The 12,311-nt window shown below is 41.1% G+C and overlaps 1 protein-coding gene across 4 annotated transcripts in view; it reads right to left on the bottom strand.

The window, feature by feature from the left end:
- Positions 1-12,311, bottom strand: part of LOC106877229 (uncharacterized) — a 104,967-nt gene that overhangs the window by 76,529 nt on the left and 16,127 nt on the right. The gene's annotated exons all lie outside the window — the stretch shown is intronic.

The following is a 12,311-nucleotide window of genomic DNA, read 5'->3' as shown; positions in this document are numbered from 1 at the left end:
GTCTGATCATGGGGAAATATTACATTACGTAGAAGCAAAATTCTGTGCAGCCTATTCTAGCATGAAAAAGTGGACATAAAACTGGTGGTGGTGGTGGTGGCGGTGGCGGCGGCGGTGGCAGTGGTGGCCACGGCAGCGGTGGCCACGGCGGCGGTAGCGGTGGTGGTGGCCATGGCGGCGGCAGCGACGGTGGTGGCGGCGGCAGCGGTGGTGGTGGTGGTACATGAGGGGCTTGTAAAGCATGTTATTCACGATTGTGTTGCACACACATATGATTAATAAAACAAGTAAGCAATAGATTTCTTATAGTATTTTTCTAAATTTTTTAATGTTAAAATATAGCTTCTTTATTCCTGTGTGAAGTGCACCATTAATTTTTTTATTTAATTTCCAGTACACCTCTTGATTAAAAAAGATGGAGAGCTATTGAGTTAATAACATAGCTAAATAGTAAAAAGTAAAGTTCCTTCCCAAGTGACCTATAAGGACCAGTTTCCTGGTTTCCATGGCGTGTATATTCCCCACCTGGACAGGATGCCAGTCCATCGCAGCATTACTCATTTTTGCCAGCTGAGTGGACTGGAGCAATGCGAAATGAAGTGTTTTGCTCAAGAACACAACACACACCTGGTCCAGAAATCAAAACCACAATTTTATAGTCATAAGTTCAATGCCCTGACTACTCAATCATGCGCCTCCACCACATAACTAAATATCTCACCAATAACTGTAAGTTTGAATGTACATAAATCATCATCATCATCATCATCGTTTAACGTCCGCCTTCCATGCTAGCATGGGTTGGACGATTTGACTGAGGACTGGTGAAACCGGATGGCAACACCAGGCTCCAATCTAATTTGGCAGAGTTTCTACAGCTGGATGCCCTTCCTAACGCCAACCACTCAAAGAGTGTAGTGGGTGCTTTTACGTGTCACCCGCACGAAAACGGCCACGCTCGAAATGGTGTCTTTTATGTGCCACCCGCACAAGAGCCAGTCCAGGGGCACCGGCAACGATCTCGCTCAAAAAACCTCATGTATCACTCGCACAAAAGATATCATGTGTCGCCCGCACATGAGCCAGTCCAGGGGCACTGGCAACGATCCCGCTCGAAAAAGCCTCATGTGTCACCTGCACAAGAGCCAGTCCAGGGGCACTGGCAACGATCCCGCTCGAAAGACCCCATGTGTCGCCCGCACACGAGCCAGCCCCGGGGCACCGGCAACGACATCGCTCTAAAAACCTCATGTGTCACCCGCAAGCCGGCCCAGGGGCACCGGCAACGATCTCACTCGAAAGATTTCATGTGTCGCCCGCACATGAGCCAGTCCGGAGGCACTGGCAAACGATCCCGCTCGAAAGATATCATGTGTCGCCCGCACATGAGCCAGTCCGGGGGCACTGGGAAACGATCCCGCTCGAAAGATATCATGTGTCGCCCGCACATGAGCCAGTCCAGGGGCACTGGCAACGATCCCGCTCGAAAGATTTCATGTGTCGCCCGTACATGAGCCAGTCCGGGGGGCACTGGCAAACGATCCCGCTCGAAACATTTCATGTGTCACCCGCACAAGAGCCAGTCCAGGGGCACTGGCAACGAACTCGCTCGAAAGATATCATGTGTCGCCCGCACATGAGCCAGTCCAGGGGCACTGGCAACGATCCCGCTCGAAAGATTTCATGTGTCACCCGCACATGAGCCAGTCTAGGGGCACCAGCAGCGATCTCGCTCAAAAAAACCTCATGTGTCGCCCGCACATGAGCCAGTCCAGGCGCACTGGCAACGATCTCGCACGAAAGATATCATGTGTCGCCTGCACATGAGCCGGTCCAGGGGCACTGGCAACGATCCCGCTCGAAAGATATCATGTGTCGCCCGCACATGAGCCAGTCCAGAGGCACTGGCAACGATCCCGCTCGAAAGATATCATGTGTCGCCCACACATGAGCCAGTCCAGGGGCACTGGCAACGATCCCGCTCGAAAGATTTCATGTGTCACCCGCACATGAGCCAGTCTAGGGGCACCGGCAGCGATCTTGCTCGAAAAGAAAAAAAAAAAGAAAAAAACCATGTGTCGCCTGCACATGAGCCAGTCCAGGGGCACTGGCAAACGATCCCACTTGAAACATTTCATGTGTCACCCGCACAAGAGCCAGTCCAGGGGCACTGGCAACGAACTCGCTCGAAAGATATCATGTGTCGCCCGCACATGAGCCAGTCCAGGGGCACTGGCAACGATCCCGCTCGAAAGATTTCATGTGTCGCCCGTACATGAGCCAGTCTAGGGGCACCGGCAGCGATCTCGCTCGAAAAACCTAATGTGTCACCCGCACAAGAGCCAGTCCAGGGGCACTGGCAACGATCCCGCACGAAAGATATCATGTGTCGCCTGCACATGAGCCAGTCCAGGGGCACTGGCAACGATCCCGCACGAAAGATTTCATGTGTCACCCGCACATGAACCAGTCTAGGGGCACCGGCAGCGATCTCGCTCGAAAAAAAAAAAAAAAAAAAAACCATGTGTCGCCCGCACATGAGCCAGTCCAGGGGCACTGGCAACGATCCCGCTCGAAAGATTTCATGTGTCACCCGCTCATGAACCAGTCTAGGGGCACCGGCAGCAATCTCGCTCGAAAAAACCTCATGTGTCACCCGCACAAGAGCCAGTCCAGGGGCACTGGCAACGATCCCGCACGAAAGATATCATGTGTCGCCCGCACATGAGCCAGTCCAGGGGCACTGGCAACGATCCCGCTCAACCTGAGTAGAGAAGTTATGAATTTCAAATTAGTTGTATATATATATATATGTTCTCTTTCTCTCTGATTTTGAAAGAAATACATCTGTTGTTTAAAACTAGTTGGACAAGCAGCATAAAAATTATACCAGGCCTATTCTTATGTTTATATTTGGTAGTAGTTTTGATGGGAATGTTCATCTGATATTTCTTATATTGAAACATAAATATCAGAAGTATTTTCTATATTTGTCTCAGGAGAGCCTTTTTTATAGATAGCAATGGATCTTGTTTGCAAAGAACATCATACCTCATCAAATTGTAGCAGCTCGGTGATATTTTGAGAAAGTTATTGATCATGTCTAGTATCTAACATAGATTTGTGGCATAGTCTATATTTTCTGACATATCTTAGTGGTTTAAATGTCTTGCTGTCTTTAAGAGATATTTTGTAGCTATCTCCTGGTCATGGATTACAAATTTATAGCCTTCAAAATGTGATACAGTGTTATAGCTGTAAGTCCAAGAGAGGTTACACTTATCAGTGTTAGCTTTCAGTAAGGTGGCAAGCAGGCAGAATCATTAGCACACCAGATAAAACGTTTAGCAGCATTTCATCTGTCTTTATGTTCTGAGTTCAAATGTGCCACTGAGGTCAACTTTGCCTTTCATCCTCTCGGGGTTGATAAAATAAGTACCAGTTGATCATAGGGGTTGATGTAACTGGCTTACCTACTTCCCCAAAACTGCTGGTCTTGTGTCAAAATTTGAAATCAATTTTAGCTTCCAGTAAGGCAGGAAGCTGACAGGATCATTAGCTAACCAGGCAAAATGCTTAGTGGCATTTCATCCATCCTTTCATTCGGAATTCAAATTCCACCGAGGTCAAGGTGCCGTTCATCCTCCCAGGGTTGATAAAATAAATACCAGTTGAGCACTGGAGTTGATGTAATCGACTTACCCCTGCTTCAAAATTACTGGCATTGTGCCAAAATGTGAAACAGGTATTAGATTCCTGTGTATGTGAAACATAACAATACATACACTTTTATTGATTTATAGAATGTTTTTTTCTTCAGTCTTTGCTGGGATACATGGTTAGAATACTGCAAATAAATTAGGTATTTTATTAATGTGGGTGTGAGCATTGTTGTATTTAAGAAGTTTGTTTTCAAACTGCATAGTTTTGAGTTTAACCCCAGTGTGGCTCCTTGGGCAAGTATCTTCAGCTATAGCGCTGGGCCAACCAAATCATTGTGAGTGGATTTGGTAGATGGAAACTGAAATATATCCATCTTATATATGTGTGTGCTTGTTTGTGCAAGTGTGTGTGTGTGTGTGTGTGTGTGTGTGCATGGGTGTAAAAAAAGTAAAAAGGTAAAGTTACCTTCTCGAGTCATGTCGACTCATAAGGGCCAGTTTCCCAGACTCCATGGAGTATAAATTCCCCACCTGGATGGGATGCCAGTCCATCACAAGATTACTTATTTTAGCCAGCTGAGTGGGCTGGAACAACATAAAATGAAGTGTTTTACTCAAGAACATGACACATCGCCCAGTCCAGGAATCGAAACCATAATCTTATGCTCATGAATCCAACACCCTAACCACTAAGCCACATGTCTCCACTGTTCATGGATGTTGGTGTCTTTGTGTCACCTTGTCCTGACATGATGTAATAATTATAAGTGCCACTGCCATTCAAGCAGTGTCCTCCATTTCCTATCTTCTGTGTAAACATGTTTTGTCATTGGAAAATACTACTTGGTTTGGAAACTGATGAGGGTTAGGGACAGGAAAATTTGCCTCAATGAATCCCGTCTGACCCATGCAAACATGGAAAAGTGGATGTAAAAATGACAATGGTGGTGGCAGTGGCAGAGGTAGCAGCAACAATGATGATGATTAATGTTGTTCTTTCAAGTGTTAAGTACTTGGTTTATATATTTGTTTTTGCTGCTGTTATTTAGCAGATGTCAGTGTAATAAGATAAACTAACCAAAGGTTATCTTGGCTGAAATAGAATACGTTAATATTTCTTGCTGTGGAAGCTTGCAATTTATGTCAGGATTTCACAGGTCTTAATATTAAAGGAGCATATTTCCTCTATATCCAGTCAAGTATCCCAAATATTGCTTTCAAGTTTTGGCACAAGGCCAGCAATTTTGGGGAAGGGATAGGTCGATTAGATTACACCCACACCCCAGTGCTCAACTGGTACTTATTTTATCTACCCTGATAGAATGAAAGCCAAAGTTGACCTTGGTGAAATTGGAACTCAGAACATAGAGATGGACAAAATACCACCAAGTATTTTGTCCAGTGTGCTAACGATTCCACTAGTTCGCTACCTTGAGGTCCCCTAAATATTGGTTGGTATAAGTATTTCAAATGTATTGCATATTATTGTTTTGTTGTAAGAAGAAAGCAGAGAGTGCTGTATTTTTTAAAGTCTGTCATCATACACTTTGGTTATTCCTTGTAAAGATTACCTTTATATGATATATTTATAGTAGTCTTTGAGTGGAATAGGAGAGGTAAGGAAACCATTAATATACGGGGATTTTTAGGTATCTTTTCATTTTTTTTTTTCAGTTTGGAAAGCAGTTTTCCATCAATCCTCAGGTAAGGTGTGGCTGTGTGGTAAGAAGCTTGCTTCTCAACCACATGGTTCCAAGTTTAGTCCCACTTCATGGCACCTTGGGCAAGTGTCTTCTACTATAACTTCAGGCTGAGCAAAGCCTTGTGAGTGGATTTGGTAGATGGAAACTGAAAGAAGTCTATCATATATATATATATATATATATATATATATATATATATATATGTATGTATGTATATCTATGTGTGTGCATCTTTGTGTCTGTGTTTGTCCTCCCCACCACCACCACTTGACAATTGGTGTTGGTATGTTTACGTCCCTGTAATTTAGCAGTACCAGGTTTTAAAAAATAAATACTGGAGTCGATTCATTCAACTAAAAATTCATGGCTATGCCCCAGTATGACAGCAGTCAAATGACCAAAACAAGTAAAAGAATAAAGGTAAAAGAATAAGAACACTGTTTTTGCATTGCAGTATTTGTTCTAGCTTCTTTTTTTTTTTTTGTCACATTCTGAGATCAAATACTTCTGAGGAAAACTCTTTGATTTTTATCCTTCTGGATTCAATGAAATAAAGTACTAACAAGTACTGAGATCAATTTAACAGATTCTCTGAGTCTTTTATGCTATCAAGTCAAGCTGATTCTCTGCATTGTAAATACTTACAGTTTTGATCCTCTGGCTCTCATCAATAACAAAGAAATTAATGATTACATTAATGTATGCTGTTATATAAGGCAATGAGCTGGTAGAATTGTTGGCACGCTGGGTGAAATGCTTAGCGGTATTTTGCCTGTCACTACGTTCTGAGTTCAAATTCTGCAGAGGTCAACTTTGCCTTTCATCTTTTTGGGGTTAATAAATTAAGTACCAGTTGAGTACTAGGGTCGATGTTATTAACTTAACCCCTCCCCCACAAATTTCAGGCCTTGTGCCTATAGTAGAAAGGATTAATGTATGTTATATATAACACTGTGTAACATGATTTTTGTCCTTGGGTAGCAACTATTATTTCCTATTTGCTTATCCCTTGAAAGTTTGAAAAATGGCTGATATTTCCTTCAAACTTTGCTTTTGTTACATTTATTCAAACCCCGAAGAATCCCTCTCAACACATGGCTATGATGCTCCCTCACTACTCCTGCTCATTATCAGAATTGCACATATTGTCAGCCACTAAGGGACATGATCAAGTGGTTATGGTTAAACAAGTGACAAGCAAATCTGTGATATTGAGCAGAATATTTGCCATGATGATATTTCTGCTTCAGCAACTCAGCATTGAATCTGTCTGAAATGTGATGGAAAATAGGTCAGTTTCAAAACATTGATGTCCAGGTCACAAAAGCATATTTTGAAGGGAATAGTAGTCATTTCCTTTGATTTCTAGATAGAAGCAAATAGGAAATAACATTTACTGACCAATGACAAAAAATAAATAAAAATGTTGTTACACCTGCACACTATTGGGTCACACATACACACACACACACACACACACACACACACACACACACATGCACTAGCACACACATACGTGCACACACCACTCGAACAAGCACACATCAGCTGCTACACGCAAGCATTTGAACACACACACACATGCACACACATACAGCACTGATTTGAATTTTTTTTGTAAAAGAAATGATTGCAGAGTTAGTGTCAAAATACACAGCAGCAGAGACATACTGTTTCCTTAGTCAGTTGAAAAAATCCTTTTAAAAAATTGATAATATCACAGATTATCATTTTGCTTTTAATTAAAAACATCAGAATCGTTGACCAGCTCTTTGTGTAGAGTTGCAGATTAGGGCAATAGGCATTTTTACCATGAGCAGAAGGAGAGAGAGAAGGAGAGTGGGAGCGAGAGAGAAGGAGAGTGGGAGCAAGAGAGAGAGAGAGTGAGAGCGAGAGAGAAGGAGAGTGGGAGCAAGAGAGAGAGAGCGAGAGAGAAGGAGAGTGGGATCGAGAGAGAAGGAGAGTGGGAGCGAGAGAGAAGGAGAGAAGGAGCGAGAGAGAGAGAGGTAGGGAGAGAAGGAGAGAGAGAGGGAGGGAGAGAAGGAGAGAGAGGGAGGGAGAGAAGGAGAGAGAGGGAGGGAGAGAAGGAGAGAGAGGGAGGGAGAGAAGGAGAGAGAGGGAGGGAGAGAAGGAGAGAGGGAGGGAGAGAAGGAGAGAGAGGGAGGGAGAGAAGGAGAGAGAGGGAGGGAGAGAAGGAGAGAGGGGGAGGGAGAGAAGGAGAGAGAGAGGATGGGGGGTATTTTGATAGACTTTCTCATGGATGTTGCTTTTTATCTTGGCTGTCAAATAAAAAAAAAGGCAGCCATACACAATTACAAGCACTCATGCCCACACACTCACATACCTTTGAGTGTGTTTAAAAGATATAAATACTTATTTAATGTTCTAAGAAGAGTTACACAACCTTCAGTTTTCTTTCATAACAGTGTTGAATATTTCTATATAGAACAAAACTTCTTATCATGCAATGGTTTGGCATGATCTCTATGTCTATAAAACATTAGCCTTACTACAACTGTAAGCTATTAGTTTTGATTTCATGCCTCTAAGGACTTAAATCCTGACATATTATATTTTATGAATAAAAAAACATCAACACAAATCAATTTAGCTTAACATGGCAAAACAGAAATTCAGGAAAAAATTTGTATAATGTAAAAACATGGTCAAGAAGAGAAGGGATGGTATTTTTGTGCAGTGAATGATTCAAATGGAGAACCGTAATATATTCCTTATCATAGTTTTAGGGAAAGTGGCATAGTAGTTATGTTATAGGATGTGTATGCATCAAATGTTCATGCAAAAAGGTAAAGGGGAGTAAAGAACCCTTTTGGTCATGAATGACCATGGGATTGCACCTAGAAAGTTTCTTTCTAAGGTACAAGTCTGGGCAAGGTTATTTGTGGAAGACTAAGCAGTTGCCCATGTATACCAGGCTCCCTTCTCTGTGTCACTGTTGTTGTCCAAGAGAACGGCAAAGGCTGATACAGCTTGGCACCAGTGATATTGCAATTCATTTCTATGGTTAAGTGAACTGAAGCAGTGGGAAATAAAGTGTCTTGCTCAAGAACATAATGCACACGGTGTGGTCCAGGATTCGAACTCAACAACTTCAGAGTTGTAAACCCACTGAGCCAACCAAACAAGATGTGAGAAGCTAACAATTTATGTTTCATAATCTACTCATTAACTTTGATGCAGAAATATATATACTCATATATGCATGTATGCATTGATGTATGTAGATACATGTATATGCATGCATGTATGTATGTATGTATGCATGTATGTATGCATGTATTATATATAATCAATAATGGAACTTGGGGTACATTATAAAACAGCTGTAACCACTATGGGAAAATTAAAATTCTTTGACTCTTACAAAGATTTTTGCTTATTATACACTCCACAATGGAAACATTGTATATTCAGGAGTTTTTGTTATAGCCACCTCTGGTATTTTATATCGATATAACTAAATTAAAAATAATTACTTAAAAATTATATATATATATATATATATAGACACACACACACACACACACATATATATATATATATATCATCATCATCATCATCATCATCGTCGTTTAATGTCTGCTTTCCATGCTGGCATGGGTTGGACGATTTGACTGAGGACTGGTGAAACCAGATGGCTACATCAGGCTCCAATCTGATTTGGCAGAGTTTCTACAGCTGGATGCCCTTCCTAACGCCAACCGCTCAGAGAGTGTAGTGAGTGCTTTTTACGTGCCACCAGCACAAAGGCTAGTCAGGCGGTACTGATGTAAATATATATATATATATATGTGTATATATATTTGCATATATATATATTTATATATGTATATATATTTACATATATATATATTTATATATATATGATATAACCACTAAGTGCATGGTTTAGTGGTTAGGGGTATTCAGCTCATGATTGTAAGGCCGTGAGTTCAATTCCTGGTGATATGTTGTGTCCTTGAGCAAGACATTTTATTTCATGTTGCTCCAGTCCACTCAACTGGCAAAAATGAGTAGTACTTGTATTTCAAAGGGCCAGCCTTGTCACACTCTATCATGCTGAATCTCCCTGAGAACTTCATTAAAGGTACACATGTCTGTGGAGTGCTCAGCCACTTGCATGTTAATTTCATGAACATGCTGTTTTGTTGATTGGATCAACTGGAACCCTCATTGTCATAAGCAACCAAGTGCTAGTTATCATCATCATCATCATCAATATCATTTAATGTTCATTTTGTTTTATATATATATATATATATACATGATCATTTTAATGTCTACTTTTCCATCTTGCATAGGGCAGATGGAATTCATTGAAGCAGGTTTTCTACAGTCGGGTGCTATTCCACTCACCAATTTTTAATGTTTCTTAGCAAAATAATAACGCCTATGTTTATCAAACAACAACCATCCTAAACTTAGTTATATGGTTGACTGCCAGTAATGAACACTGTTACTCACATGAAAATGAGGGGAAATATAAATTTATTTACACAAATACACTCACAGGTACATACATACATACGTACATGCACACACCCGAACACGCACATATACACATACACACACACATGCAGTCACAAACACACACACACACATACATACACTCACACACATATATATATGCATGAGAATACATAGTTGAAACAAAACATACAAATCTACACATGCACTGACTTGAAATATTGCATACATACACACATACATGCAAAAATACCCTGCCGTTGTTGGTGAAATTCCAATGAGGGAACCTTGGATCTAGGTTAGAAATCAGCTCTTTCTCAGTTGGCAAGAAATTTTTTAATAAAACAGAGCAATGGCATACATAAATACAAACATAAGACAAAGTTGACTATATTGGGATTGATGGGTCAAAAAAAATATAGGTGGAGCTTAAAAATTACAACATCATCATCATCATCGTTTAACGTCCGCTTTCCATGCTAGCATGGGCTGGACGATTTGACTGAGGACTGGTGAAACCAGATGGCTACACCAGGCTCCAATCCGATTTGGCAGAGTTTCTACAGCTGGATGCCCTTCCTAACGCCAACCACTCAGAGAGTGTAGTGGGTGATTTTTTATGTGCCACCGCACGAAGGCCAGTCAGGTGGTACTGGCAACGGCCATGCTCAAAATGGTGTATTTTATGTGCCACCCGCACAAGAGCCAGGGGCACTGGCAACAATCTCGCTCGAAAATCCTTACACATGTCACAGGCACAAGTGCGAGAAAGGCGACGCTGGGCACAGGTGCCATCCCGATTTTGCTTTCGCTTGCCCCAATAAATCTTCGCAAGCTGAGTTTCGTGTTCAATGAAGGAGACGACGTTGGCATGGGTGCCAGTCATCGAATTTAGTTCGATTTCAATTTCACTTGCCTCAAAAGTCTTCGCAAGCGGAGTTTAGTGTCCAATGAAGGAAAGGTACGCATAAGTGAGCTAGCTACACCCCAGGCAGGTTTAGGTCTCACTTGGCTTGCCGGGTCTTCTCACGCACAGCATATTTCCAACCACCAACTTAAAACACAACTGGCCAGATATTGTTGTGCAGGACCACAAGAAAAAGATATGTTCTGCTGCAAAAATCAGCTGCCCTCTGGACACCAATGTAGTTTCATAAATACAAAATAAATACAAGAGAAAGAAGACATCTATGGACCATTTATAAGGAATTTGCAAATCCAGTACCCAAGATAGACTTTCATTTTCAGACCTATTATTATTTGAGCAACAAGATACATACTAACCTATCTGGAGCAAAGTAAGGCTGAACTTGGGTTCTTGGGGAGAGAATGCAAATCCTTAATTCATACTCTACAAATGATCATGATGTTTGGGACTATAAAAATTTGCAAGACCTTCTTAAGATTTAAAAGATGATGAACAAAAGATGCATTCCTTTGCAACCTTACTACCAAGTAGGTGGTTGCTCAAAATTTACTCTACCTACCTACCTACCTACCCACCCACATCCATCCATACATACATATATACATGATGGCTGTTTATCTACACTCTAACATTTCTGTTGATTCATTACTTCAATGAAATATGAAATGACTGCTTGTAAGCAATTACTTATGATTCCCAGCCTACAGAAAAGCTTCCCAAACAATCCTACAACTGTATTTAAAATGCAAGTTACAAATCTAGAAGTAAGAGGTATAAATTGTTATCGGTGTTCCTGTGAATAGTGTCACACAAAGTGTATGACAAAGTCTTACATCTGTAGCGGGAATATTCAGCAGTCAGATCACTATACCTGATGTCACAATTTGCTAGAATATTACCCACATGATCAACAAAATCTGACCAATCACAACTTTGTATGGAATAGGTTCCAGCAATGATTTCATCTTTTGGTGCACTTCCTTCTGAGCCTAACCATCAGTATAAATTTGACACACCTTGACGTTTGACAGAAAGCTTGGAGAGAGCATTGAGAGGTAGCAGAGACAAGATAGCAGGCAGACATCAAAACGATGCAGACAGATACTGACCCAAGCTGACAATAGCTACACTGGATGCCAGCAACAGCAACACAACAACCAGCAGCTAACTTTTAGATTACTGTTACAATTACACCAAGAACAACAATATCCAAACTCTCTTGACATTTTTTCATCTGTAATAAGAACAGTATTTGTTTTTTGTGGATAAAAAGAATAAAAGTTTTGTTATCGAAAATTGCAACAGATATCAGTGTTCTTCTCCGAACACATCTGTAATTTGATTGTTGTAGATAATGTTATTGCATGTAACATGGTCATTAAAATAATTCAGTTAAAACTCTCAGTAGGAGTTCTCATAAATCTAACATAGAAGTTTGGACTTGGTAGGATATAACCTTTGAGTCAAAATAAAGCTTCTCAATGATAATAAAGTCAATAGTTGATTCATTTGTACCTTCCACTGACCCAA

The sequence above is a fragment of the Octopus bimaculoides genome, chromosome 5 (assembly GCF_046866305.1).
Source record: "Octopus bimaculoides isolate indiv1 chromosome 5, ASM4686630v1, whole genome shotgun sequence".
NCBI classification, from domain to species: domain Eukaryota; kingdom Metazoa; phylum Mollusca; class Cephalopoda; order Octopoda; family Octopodidae; genus Octopus; species Octopus bimaculoides.
Note: the sequence above shows the minus strand (reverse complement) of the source record. Positions and strands in the feature narration are given on the sequence as shown.